We start from the raw sequence: 14,808 nt of genomic DNA, 5'->3' as shown, positions 1-14,808 counted from the left end.
CCATCCATGTGAAACAGAGATCCTCCTTAACATAATTCAAGTGCAACTTGGACAATTGGATGGGAAACAGGAAATTCATCCCTGGTTTGGTACTTATATCTCTAATCGACCCAGGTAACCTGTAATTGGTTCATCTCCCAGGTCCCTGTTTGTAAATGTTTCATCTCACAAGCCCCTGCTTACACTTACCAAGGGTATCAGAACTTGTCAGAGATTTAGGATGCATGACTAGGCTTAAAATAAGCCCTTGTAGTCATTAACGTAGTTAACACATATGAATCTATGTGCCATGAGGAGCTTCCAGGTAAGCTTACATATGTCAATTTATAGCATTTTCTTCTATAGTAAAATATTGAAAGCAATAGTTCATGTTGTTTTCAATAATTTTTCTTTTGATTGCACATACTGATAAATTCATATATTTAACAACACATTTTTGTTCATTCCACATGAGGTTTGAGTGGACGTGTCAGGCAAGCTTCTGTTAAAAGTAATGTTAATGGACATATGGGCAATAATGCTATCCCCGTTTGTTATTGGAATTGTGGTGATTGTGTCCAAACCTTTTTCTTACCTTCTTCCAAGACCATCTTCCCTAGCAAGTATGGAGTCATCTTCACATGGTAAGCCTAACATTTTTATTTGTTTATTTGTTGACCAGTTCTCAGAAATATGCATCTATCCATGTGTGTGTGAAATGGATGTCATGAGTGTGTGTGTGTATTGCTGTACCATCTGTGATAGTGGCACCACTGTTAGTTTGTTATCCTATGTTAAAATGTAGTGTAGGTATTCATTTCTTTCTTCTTTTCATTGCTTATTATCAAAGGTGATGCTGACAGTGTAAATGTTGGACTCTTACCACCTGATGTCAGAGTATCAGCAGACTCTAATGATGATGGTGGCCAAACACAGTCACAGTGGAGGGGGGTTGCAGAGGTTGAACCTGACACCAAAGCTGACATTTGGACATCTCCTGTATTTCCATCAGACACAATAGGCCTATGCATACTTATTTCAGTGAGCCCTCAAATATTGGACAGGGGGAGGGTAACAGACTTGATCAGGGTAGTGTGGTTACTTCATTTTCAGTGCATATTGACTCTGGCTGTAGCCAAAGTGTGGGTGAATTGCCTCTAAGGAGGGTTGTTAGGGGAGCTTGGAGGAGACCTGCTGTCCATCCTCCACCTGATCCTGGTATTTCTTTACATGCCACTCATTGTATGTTTAGGGCTATCATAAAGGAGCAGGCATGTTCCAATAGGGTCTCTGAGGACATGCTGGTAGATGTGGCATAGACTAACATGCGTGACTGCCTCCACTGTGTTGCCACTTCAATGGATTGGATGAATGACATGATGGAATGGCAGTATAGGTAATGGAATGTCTGCTGGGAGGGGGCCAGCATCCACGTGGACATAGATCAGCATCGACATCTGATATTAGCCAAAGTGGCTGTGCTTAATCATGCTCCCTTAATGGCATGACTTCCACTGCTCTGTCAATTGTTGAGGTGTCCACAGCCAGATGTGGTAAGCCATGGGGTCATGGTTCTGGGAATACTCATGAGGAGAACTCATCCTGCAGACATCATTCATGTTCAGGTAGCAGCAGCACATCTGACCATGGGTAGGACATGCCAGTGCCACTCCTGGCAGAGACAGTTTTCATGGTCGAGGCTATGATAATGAACTGTCACCTCTGCCATGCATGGCTCACACCTGTCTGACATACCAGGATGTATAACTAGTACAGAGCTTGGCTGTGTTCTTGCAGACACTTACACACATACATTTCACCTTGAGTGCAAACAGACACACACACACATAATAGTTACATGGGTCAGTCTCAGTTTCCATTTTATAGTTTACCAAAATTTCTGCCTGTCTGCCTTTCTTACTCACTCAGTGCCTCTTCTGTCAGTCTTGGCCTCCTGTCCAACCCACACAACGCCCACTGCAAATTATAATAACTGTGCTATAACCTTGATTTTCTATATTTTGGATTCAGGGATACATAAGTACTTGTCTGATGCACAGTGTGCATAGCTGACTGTGTACTTAGTATACGAGTTTGTGATGCTCTTTTGTAAATTGTACTGCTTTTGTACAGGTGTTCATAATGTTCAGTCTCTGATGCATGAAGCATATTACTTGATAGAGAACAGATCTACTGACATAAGTCAGTGCTGTCACATATTGATGTCATTGTTGTAAAAATCACACACATTCTGCTTGGTTACATTGCAAGTAACAGTATGCAAGGATATGCCATTCCTTTCTGTTATTAGCCATTTATTTTTCTCTTCCAGGTTCATCACTTACCTTGGGAGTCTGGCAGTTACAGGACTTTTAAGTTGGGGCTGAGTCTGCATGCTGCTAGTACTATGCAGCCACTACATTTGTGAGTGTTGTCTGGCATCACTGTTACTGTATGTATGTGCATAGGATGAAGGTTTTACCCTCTTAGGTGGTGAGCATTTGCTATCTGTTACCTCTTGGCCTGGGCAAGGACATATTGTGCACACCTACATCTGCCTACACTCACAGCTGCTGCTGGTTGTTCTTCCCGACTGTTCACCTGCCTGTGGCTGTGGCGACCCTGCCATTGGTGGTAGGATGTGTGCTTCTTACCCTAGTTGATCTTGCTGAAGCTGTATTCTCAAGATGATGTTGTGAAGCATGGCACAGACAGTGAATATTTCAGCACAAGTATGGGGATTGTACTGCAGTGCTCCCCCAGATGTATCTAGGCACTGAAACTGTGCTTCAGCCTCCGAAGCACATACTCTGTGAGACTTCTTGTGTGAGCGTTTGCCTCATAATGGCATTCTTCACTTGGTATGTGTGCATTTCCTCAGTTGGTGTGTGTGAATTTTTGATGGGTGTCATCAGCCACAGTTCAAGTGCATAACTTGTATCCCCCAGTAAATGACCCTGTGTGATATCCCCCATAGAAAACATCTGATAGCGTTTAGAGTTGTGCCTGTGTTGCCAGCACACACATTCAGGATGATTCCCTTAGCATTACACAAGATGTGGCAGTTAATGGAGTGGAAGGCCATTCTGTTTATGTACACTCTTCCGTGTTCCCCATGTGGTGCTTTGTTTTCAATGTACATGCAGTCTATGGCACCTAGGACTTCAGGGAAGGGTGCTACAGGGTAGAACTTCTGCATAGTTGCAACTTTGTTCTCAGGTGTAATGGGAAACTCTATGTATAATCACTGGCATGTTGTAACATAGCATTCAGGAATTGATGTAGGATCCTGGATGCCGATGCCAGTGACACCCCTAGCATATCACTTTTTGGTTTCTGAAAGGTTCCTGTAGCTAATAGTCAAAGTGTTATGCATACTTTAGTTTCTACAGGTATTGGTCCCCTCAGTTTGCCCTTGCTTTTGTTGTGGACGACAGAGGTTGCAGAATTCCTGTAGTGTGTCTCTGTCCACCCTGTAGTGGTCTGCAATTTCCACCTCATGCAGACCATGAAAAGATAAACAGGGTCTAAACACCCTTCTCCTACTTAGACAAGGTCTATTAGCAGTGGCAACAGCATAGACATGAGCCTACTCCACATACGCATGAATAAGAGCAACAGCTTTCTGTGCAGAGTAGTTTCCCTGGCTGTATTCCAATAGGTTTTGGAATTTGCAGGCAAAAACTGCACTAAATATAAACGATTGCTTTATAGTTGTTGAATAGCTCCTCCAACTTGGATTGGTTGATTAGCATACAGTTCAGCTGTTTATGCTGTAATTAGCATGTCACAATGTTTACAGTGTTTGCACTGCTCTACTTACCATGTTAAGATGCTTGCTGAATACAAAACAGTATATTATCATGTGCATCACGCTACGACATGCACACAGTCTTTCCGCATTGTGTAGGCTTTATTGAATCCAGCCCATTGTAAAATATAGAAAGAAAATGCAGCATGTCAGGGATGTGCAAAGCAGAATGACCTTTGCTGAGGTATGGAGGCTAAAGCTTGTTTGATGTAAAAGTATAGAGTATTGTTTTATAGTCCATTTACTGCCATACAAATGCGTGACCAAATTGCATTTTTATTCTTCTCAAAATGGATATGCTAGTGGGTACTGACACACTAGTTTGGCTACATATCTAGTTTATTCGTCTTTGTGTGCCAGTATGCAATCATCACTGCCGTATAACTGGGTTTGCATTTGAGATTAACCTATGTTGTAAATATTGTAGTATTCTGGAGTTGTGGCAACAGGTTAATACATTTTCCAAGTTTCAGTATTGTTACTACAAAGTACATTTTTATTCTGCAAATACCATATTCATTGACTCAAAGAAGTTTCTGTCTGAACAGGGTCCAACTTTATTTATTTATTTTTATTTTATTTTATTTGACATTTGTTAACCTGGTTAGTCCAACTGAGCCAGAAGCCCATTTTCAGTGGAGACCCGAGGAGAAAAGCTTCAACGCAATACAATACAAATAATCATGAATGTACATTTAAGATTAACAATGGAATACAAAAAAGGGTATTCACATAGAGCAGAACAGAGTTAACAAAAGGCAGATAATAACATCGATAGTTGGGAACAAAAAGTTATTTACAAATGATATAACATTAAGAAATAGATACATACATTATATACAAGTGGTGTTACATGTTATGTAACATTATAAGAATAGATATTTACACAGACTGTAGCTACAGATGAACTACAAATGTTCTACTGTTTGTTATGACTTTAATTAAAGTAGGGTCATGTGAGATAAAGGCTGTAAAAAAACGAAGAAATTGCATGAGTGATAGAGAAGGGGCGGGGGATTTATCTAGGGTCATGGCAGGGACAGGACTATGAATTAGAAAGGAATTATTTTAGTTCTTTTTTGAAATTATTAATGTGTGTGATATTTCTTAAGTTAGAGGAAAGCTTTTTTTCCCAGGCCTGTCTCACTGAACATTTGTACAAGAGTCGTTTTTGTTGGGTATGTAAATATCAAGGAAATGCGGTCGGAGCTACAGAGAAGACGAAATGGGTTATAATAACATAAGTACTATAATGACAACCTAAACAAGAAACATTAATTGCAAGATGCTCTCCTTCAACTGCAAAACTCCACTTATTTACACCAGGACGGTCCACTAATTCTCTGCAGTCAGGAAGAGTTGGAGTACTGAACACACTATAACTGCTAAGGCAGAATGTGATGCCTCTACAAAGTCCAGAGTCATAATGATATGCTTCAAGCACATAGTCTCTGTTTTTATTATCCATTTCTCTTGAACATATATTTTTTTCTGTGATAATAAGCTATGCTGAAATGCTTGAACTGTATACCCTGACTGATGTTGTGACATGGAGGCCAGACTGGAGTTTTGACATTTTACATTGCACTTTATAACAAGAGAGAAGCAATATACACTATTACAAAAACGGACCACACACATTATTAGCAATATAATGATATTAGAGTAGAAGCTGAACAGTTGTGACACTAAAGCATAATAAAGTGTTTCAAAATATCTTCGAAGACTAACACTGGGCACTATTCTATTGGAATAAAAAAAAAAAGGACACACACTGTTAGCTGCATAATGCTACTGAGTGCTGACAAGCCCTAATTTGAGATGTCTGGTGTTGGGGGACGACTGTCTCGACTAGAGCTTTGACATTCTGCATAGCATTTAATAGTGTGCAGAAGTAACAGTATTTTAAGATGTAACCAGTATTTTAAGACAACAGCATTTGGCATTATAGTGCTTTTCTGATCAGAGCTGTCACATTCTGCTTTGCATTACAAATGAAGTTAGTGAAGGAGTAGCATTGTATAACAGACTGTGCATGCTTATAACTTCATTCATTCACTAACTTCGTTAATAAAGGCTCATCAAAATAAATGTCTTTGGAATGAAGTATCACCAGTTTATTCGCTACCTTCATTCAAAGAGTTCATTAGCAATAAAGCATTAAAAATAACTGGTAAAAACTAAAGCTCAGTACCTCTACCTTAGTATCTAATGTAAGCACTATATGAACAAAGTTAATGAATGAATACATTTGTAGTTGTGACCACTCATCTATGGCATCATTTTCAACGTCTTCATTATATTCTTGCATCACTGGCATATTTAAATCACATGTCTCTTATGTCTGCTGTCCCCTATGTCTCTAGTACTAAACTATGTCCTGAAAACAAAATATTTCTAACTGTGCAAATTAATATAGTTCAAAGATGCACACTTACAAAGTTATTAATATGTTTGTTAGTGTGATAAGTGAGCTGTTCCCAAAGTCACTTTTCATTCATGACATGGCCTAATGAGTCAAACACAGTAAAGGATAAATATTAAACTGAGATGTACATTGCACTGATACCAGTTAATTATACACATTGTGAAATAATAGCAAAAAAAGTAACATAGCTATAGGATAACAAATACAGCTATTATATAGTATGAAGTAAAAAAAGTGAATATGATTGTATGCTACAGAGAAGAGGACTAGAACATATGTACAAAATAATCAGAAATGGTTCATCAGGGGAAAGAAGAGAGCAGATTGTGTACAAAATGATCAGAAGTAATACATCAGTGGACTAGTTGTATGAGGGATACATAAGTTAGCAGTAGGTGAAAGCCATAGTAGAGCACCGAATTAGCATTAGTATTTCCACTCTGTATCTTTAAAGCATGCACATGCATTTTCTTTTGTGGGGACCATTGTTATTATTATTTTTAATGGCATTAAGTTGTGTATTCCACAGATGTTTGTGGTACACTGTACCATAATTAAGGTACAATTTCATAAAGGCCTTTTCTATTGTAGAAAGAATGAAAGGTGAATGTAAAAGTGAAAAAAAAGTGATATTCCAGAAAGCATATTTTGGATTTCTGAATATTATTATTATTTTTAATGAAGGCAGTAAAGTTGGTTTATAAGATTAAAGGTGGCAAAGCTCAGAAGAACTGTTGCTCTAGCGTGACTTAATCATTCCTAAATGGCTATTCATACATGACTCTGACCCATCAGCTGCTAATTGAACTAGTCCTAGTTATGCTAAAAAGACAACTCATTAGACATATCCATGTTTTATCATGGCTTGTTACATATTATTGAAGTTAATTCAGCAAATGGAAGCAAATCAAAAAGGATTTGCCAAAACTACATTTGGTGAACTTTGTGACAGTTTTTTTTGCAAGGGGGAGGTCCAATGCATCCCGTAATGTAAGGGGACACCCCCACAGCAGATCCCTAGCCTCATACATACCAACTCCAACATGACACAACAGTGGAGAAAAAGGCAAACTTCACAGCTGGCAAAAGATGTTTTGGCAAATGGTATTCATTCTTTTAGCACTCGTCAGCACTGCCTTCATCAAAGTGAAATATTATTATGTTATTGGACATCCCAACAAGAAAAAGGCAGCACTAAATTTGATACTGCTGGGAAACAAAGGAAAACAAATACAATAATAAAGAGCTGCATCTTCTAGAAGTAGTACACCATAATACTATGCTATGCTATGAGTACAAAATCTCTGGAGTTTCTGGGCACATATTATTTGAAAATATGTAGGCAGTGTGGGTGTTACAAGGACACAAACAGAGTTGTTGTGAAGCCTGATGTAGCAGGAAAAGAGGTACATCTCCACTAATGGGAGGTCCATTTCTCACAATAACATCCACTCCAGGTAATATTACTGCAGAGATACAGTTTTACTTTGCTATCTTTTTATATATGGTTTTGTGTCATTACAGCCTGTTTATTTCCTTGTTATGCCTATGTGTTTGGCAGCATGCATTCCATTCTAAGTGGCAGTAGGTTTTCTAAGTGAAGTGCTTTCTTCTTCATGCTACCATAATGTTAATAATTTAATCTCTATTAAAATAACAGCTTTCTTAAATGACAATTAAAACAGAATAGCTTAGTACAAGGCTAACTGCCCTTGTGAGATATTTTAAGCCTAGCGAGTTTTCCCTTGTGTGACTCAAACCACGCACCTTGTGTGTGTACAGCAAATGCATTAACCATTAGGCCACCCTCCCAACCTGTTTCTTGCTCTTGAGTGGGAGAAAAAAAAAGTTTATTTCCTTGTTATGCCTATGTGTTTGGCAGCATGCATTGCATTCTTTAATGGACCTCACTCATAACACATGAAAATGAACTGGTCTGCCTGATTTAGCCATGTACACTTAATTAGTAGTAAAGCAAATGAAAAATGTTAAAAATGCTTGATAGTAAGCTGATTGGATGCTGCATTGAGGGAGGCTGCCTTCTGACAGAGAAGTCTGATGATTTTGTTTTTTCTATGGAATATATTGCTACTGTTCTGATCATGCATTACAAGTGGAACGTGGGAGATGCTTTCTATGAAATGACTGGGATGGCTTCTCAGAGAATGAAGGATCACTTCTATTCACAGGTGCTGGACAATAGAGCGTAACCACCAAAATACATTAGTTCTTACAGGAAGTGGCAAGATCTACATTGACATACTACAGTTCATATAATGCTTTTTGGCTTAAGTGGCAATGTGGGAACAACAAGGCAGATTATACCAAAATGGATAAAGTTGCTGGTGCACATGCATACACACGCACATACACACATGAGAATATGTAATTGCGTGGACATGAAAATCTGGTTACTAAGAAAGAAACTGCTAGATCATAACTGCTTTGAAGCTACCCATGGTAGGGAAAGTAAGGGGACAGCTCAACATATATACATTTGATGGGCAACATAATGGTTAAGGTATTTACTTCACAAATACAAGGTACATTACACGATTCTCATTTTTGAAAGGAAACTTGGCTAGGCTTAAAATGGCCCACAAGAACAGCTAGCCTATATATATATCTATATATATATATATATATATATATATATATATATATATATATATATATATATATATATATATATATATATATATATATATATATATATATATATATATATATATATATATATATATATATACATATATATATATATATATATATATATATATATATATATATATATATATATATATATATACACACACTGACACAGACATACACACACACACACACACACAGACACACTCACACACACACACACATATCAGCATCAACATCAGCTTCCAGCAAGCACCAGACTGGTGCAAAGTTAAAACAGCAGTACAATACAGATGCTAAAATCAAGAGAAAATAAAATATAAATTCAATCAAATAAACTGAAATGTCAACCAGACAAGTAAAATCAGGGCTGCTGTTAAATGAACATAATATGAGTCAAAGTGAGTAGTTGAAACAGTTTGTGGTAAAAATTATATGAGCAATTCAGCTGTCAGTAGCTCAGTGGTTCAGTAAAGTCAGGGCTATAAAAATAATCATACAGATTTACAATTTTAAATGCCAGTTCAAGGAGGTGTCAGTAATAACATGAAGAAGCAGTCCAACAAGTAACAATACAGGCATCATGAAAACAGGTTCCACATGTGAGTTGCCCAATAATAAAAAGGTGAAAGGTTAATGTTTGTATATCATTTATTTGTTAACCGGGAAAGTCCATCTGGACATGTGTTCTTTTTCAGTGGAGGCCTGGGGAGAAAAGCTCCAATATCAAATAGTACAAAGTCTTTACTACAGAGTATAGTTAACACATATTGAAAAAACATTAAGTTGTTACATTTTCTAATACATCAGTAAATTTTCTAACACAGAGTTGCTAATTATAATAAGGCTATTTACAACAGTGATGGTTCATAGGAGTGAAAAAACAATAGGGATTATAGCGATAACATTTAATACGTTCTGAAGGGTTGCACTTTATTTCAGTAAGCAGAGTTTTCAAACAAAGGTATGTCAGCGTGCTCGGACATTGGTAGTAGATAGAGAATACGTTTGATATCAGAATCTGTAAAGTTTTTGTTGAGTGGGTTCAATATTTGAGGGGATGGTGTAGTATAGGATGTTTGGAGGGAGTTTAGCAGGTCTATCCTGGGCTGTGGCAGGAGCAGAGCCAGGAGTTTGTAAGGTGGGCTTTTAGGAGTTCTTTAAACTTTATAGATGAGGAAGTGTTCATACGTGGGTTGGACAGAGAGTTCCAAAGTTTAGAAGTATAGTTGGAGAAGAGGGATTCACCTGTTGAGTGTTTTACTTTGGTGACTTGGAGGAGTAGTTTGTTGTTTGAGCGAATGGATCTGGATGCAAAGTATGGTTGGATAATAACCTTAAGGGCTATTTTTTTTTTTCTGGATGGTGGAGGATTTTGTGGGCTATGGTTAGTTGATTAAATTGAAGTAAAAGAGGGAGTTTTAGCCACTTCAGTTGTTTGAGAGATTGACAGTGATGGGATTTATAGGAGGCATTATTGGCAAATTTGGAGATTTTGTTATCACACGTTTCAAGCTTGGTGAAGTTGGTATATAAATCTGTGGGACTACCAGCAGTTCCTTTGACAATGAGGGTAAAGCCCAAGGTGGGTAATATGGTCCTACAAACTTCTTCATGTAAGAAGAACCAGATTATGCAAGAACAGCTAAACTAAAGCCAACATTTTCTAGATGATGCTACAACAGGTTAGAAATCAAGATAACCTGCTCACCCCAGGTGTAACGTCTTGGTATTAAGAAGCACAGTAACTAACATAGCTGCAGAGGTCAGTGCAAGCAGCAAATGGTCATTCTCATTGTCAGAAGGTTCTAGGAAGTGTACATTGCAATAATCAAAGTGAGAAAATACCATATCATACATTAGTATCGAGTGATCAACTGGAAGAATAAAGTGCTTCATGCCAAAAATGTTCCGTCTATGGAAAAAAAAAAGGATACTTTTACAATGGCCAACATTAGGTCATTGTCAGACAATTGTCTGAGATCACAACTAAGTAGCAGTCCTTGGTGATAAATTCAGGCCTATTGTCATCATATGAAATATGATTAGGGATCACAGCAGCAGAGGAATCCTTCAGAATGTCATGCATTTCCATAGTCTCTGTTTTGGAGGTGCTAAGCTTCAAGCAGTTATATATAAGCCATTGGTGAATTTTCTCCAGATCATCCCCAAGGGTAAACACATTCTTCATATCCTCCAGTGAAAGCCAAATCTTGGTGTCATTGGCATAGCTATAGCATGCCTCTCTTCATGATCCAATCTTCTAAGGAAAGTATAAACATTGTGAAAAGAAGAGGATCTATGAATGTGTCCTGTGGCACTCCATACTCCATGGAATTGTAGACAGAGGTACTCATACTTAAAAAATTCTCTGGGGTATGGCCTGAAAGGTAAATAAATCAATCAAGAAACATAGAAGAAAAGTCACAGTAGGACCATATGCCTCTGATTAGGAGACCCTGGCCAGTTGTGTAAAATGCTGCTTAAAGATTTAGCAGGAACAAGATCAAATAACATTGCTTGTCTTTTGTGCTCTTATAATATCAGTTTTATTTATATATTTATTTTTATTTGCTAATTGGGAAATGTCTGACTGGGTTATTAAAACCCCTTTTGACAGGTTAAGCACTAGGCTACCCGAACTTGTGGGCATTTTAAGCTTACCCAATTTCCATTCTAAAGGTGAGAATCAAAACTTTTGCCTTGTGTTTGTGAGGTCAACACCTTAACCATTACATCAACCCTCCCCCCAACTCAAAAAGCAATCCAAGTAACGTTTTTGAGAATAGAACCCACAGTTTTTGATCTTACAACAACAGCACTGAGTGTTGTACCTATTGAAGAAGTCCAGGAATAAAAGCTCCTGCAGTTTTCCATGAATTAACCATCATTTACATATTGTACATTTTTACTACTGCAAGAGCAAAATCACACTGATAACAAACAATAAACCTCTTTATTGTGAAGCAGTATTCGACTTGCACATGATTAGCCTGTATTACTTTGCAAACAAAAAAAAGAAAAGTTGAAGGTGTTGAAATCTAGATCAAACGATGATGTCTTAAGGATGGTGCTAACTCTGGCCATTTTTTCAGAGTAGATTGAAAGACTCTGGTCATCAATGAAGTAACCAACATCTAGAATATAATCAGTCTAGCAAATCAAGGTTGGCTTGCACCAATCTGGATGGGCAATGTTCCAACCCACACATTGTAGAGAGCATACTTGAGATAACAGTGAGGAACTCATCATAGTTGAGAAAGACAGACACCTTTCAGAATGCACTAACAGCTCAAATCTTAATCAAGGTAATGGTAGAAAGGTAGACACTTTTTGCAACAATCTTGTCAGCAAAAAAAAAAAGTGACTTGTTCACACTGTGCAGTTGATAAGACTCAGTGGTGTTGCAGGCCGGACTGAAAAAGTTTGTCCACCGCCCAAATGTACATGGTTAGCTGGTTTGTAAATTTGCAAGCATAGACTGCTGCAGAAAATAACGTGTCCTTCTTGAAGTGTAATGCACATCGGGCTTAAGCTTGTAGTTCCAGAGACCTGCACAGAGCCACGTCCTAACCAGTTAGATAATGTAGTAGGAAATATATACACACAACTCATAAATTCAGTAAGTCAAGAAGTAATAGAAGAAAGGAAGAATAAGGATATTTTTATCAGATAAAAATTGTTTAACATGATGAATGTGCAGTTGATAAGACTGCACAGTATGGAGAACATCGATATCTGTGCAGTAACAGAAACCTGGTTTAAGGCTCCAGAGAGCATTCCAGCACTACCAGGCTATAACTCATACCATACTTTTTAGCCACAGAACCAACCAAAACACAAAAGGCGGTGATGTATCCATATTCATCAAGGATACCCACACCTCCTGGTTAGTGGCACAGTACAATGCCTCAGAGATCAGTCATGTGCAACTACTAATGGGCAAAACTGCAATTCAAATTGTAGCTTGCTACAGATCACCCACCATGACCCAAGACCCCCATTCCGTGTTTCTGGAGACACTGGAGATATGAAGGTCCTACCAAAAGCCCTAATATTGGGTGATTTCAATTATCCGAACATTAACTGGGAGAATTACTTAAGTACTAACTCCCTTGCCCAACACTTCCTAGAATTTATAAACTCAAAAGCCCTGGATCAACTGGTCAACACCCCCACCAGAGGTGACAACATATTGGACCTGGTCATCACCAACATGGGAGTCTGGTGTTCCACACTGGAGGTCAACCCCCCATTGGTTAGATCAGACCATAGACTAATCACTCTGGATATCCACATTCCGCCCCCACCCCCAATCAAGGAAACCATTGTAAAAAACTTTTCAAAAGCAAACCTCACGTTACTTAAGACGAGGTTGAAATGTTCACAGCCCCTATGCTAAAGGACAATGCTGTCCAAGCTTGTGAATCCCTTACAAAGGCATTCTATGAGCACCTGCAAGAATGCATGGATCATGCTATCCCAAGCAAAACCAAAACTCACTCCTCCAAGAAAAGGAAACCAGTCTGGTGGACCCCTGCCATAAACAAGCAATACAATAGATGGAGGAAACTAGTACAGAAAAGAGTAAAATCCCAAGAAGTAAAGACATCCCTGATAAGTATCAGTAAGAAACTACAATTCCTCATAAAATCATCCAAGGCTAGCTTCAAAAGAAAAATTGCCAAGGACTCCAAAGATAACCACAAAGCATTCTTTAGCTATGTCAAGAACAAAAGTGGAAATTCTCAGATCTGCTCTGAGTTAGTGCAGAATGGCACAAAATACAATGAACTGACTGATATTGCCAACATTCTGGCAGACAGGTTTAGTACAAACTTCACCCCCCCTCTCACCCCCAAAAGGGCCCATAACCATACCAGAAGAATGTAGAGCCATGGCAATCACTGACACACAGGTTAAAACAGCCCTTTCCAAAGCCAAAAACACAGCTACAATGTGACTGGACGGTGTCCCAGGCTGTATCTTACACAAGCTCCAAAATGAACTAACCCCTCACCTAAACACACTGTTCAAACTCAGCCTCTCTACAGGCTATGTACCCATAGAGTGGTGCACAGCAACAGTTATCCTGCTCCACAAAGGTGGAGCCACAACAGACCCCAAGAACTATCACCCTATACGCCTGACTAGCCTGGTCTGCAAGGCTATGGATCGCATCATCATGGAACTCATTAACAGAGACAGTGGGAACCTCCAAATATTGAACCCTACCCAGTTTGGCTTTGTTAAGGGAAGATCATGCCTCCTAAACCTGGTGGACTTCTTTAAGACAGTTACCAAGGCTTTAGATGAAGGAAAGGATGTCCACACAGCCTATATAGACCTTACAAAGACTTTTGACACCATTCCCCATTCTGGTATTATAGACAAGCTCACCAGCCTGAACATAAACTCCTACGTCATGAGATGGAACCCACATGGTGAGAGTTGCAGGCTCTAGGTCCGACTCTAAACCGGTTACAAGTGGTGTCTCCCAGGGCTCAGTCCTGGGACCCCTCCTGTTCAGTATATACTTCTCAGAGGTACAGGCAAGCAGAGGAGAACTATGGCTGACCAAGTTCACAGACAACTGTAAACTGAGGGCCATAATTGACTCTGCAGTTGATACAGACATCCTCTACAAGGGTTTCACTGAGACAGATACCTGGTGTCAAAATCATGGCCTCAAGCTAAATGCCAAAAAGTGCATAGTTATCCCATTTGGAAAAAACAAAGTACCCGCGAACTACCACATATGTGGTAGTCCCCTAAATACAGAAAATGTAATAAGGAATCTGGGGACCCAAGTAGATAGTAATCTCTCCTTTGATAATAATTTTGCCAAGGTGGTTAGAACATCCTTCTATGTGGCCCATCTAATCACAAAAGGGTTTGCATCTAGAACCAAAGAGGTTATTGTGCCCCTCTACTCATCAAT

This window comes from Protopterus annectens, chromosome 6.part0 (assembly GCF_019279795.1).
Source record: "Protopterus annectens isolate FY-2018-M chromosome 6.part0, PAN1.0, whole genome shotgun sequence".
Classification (NCBI taxonomy): Eukaryota; Metazoa; Chordata; order Ceratodontiformes; family Protopteridae; genus Protopterus; species Protopterus annectens.
This window is presented reverse-complemented; position numbering follows the sequence as displayed.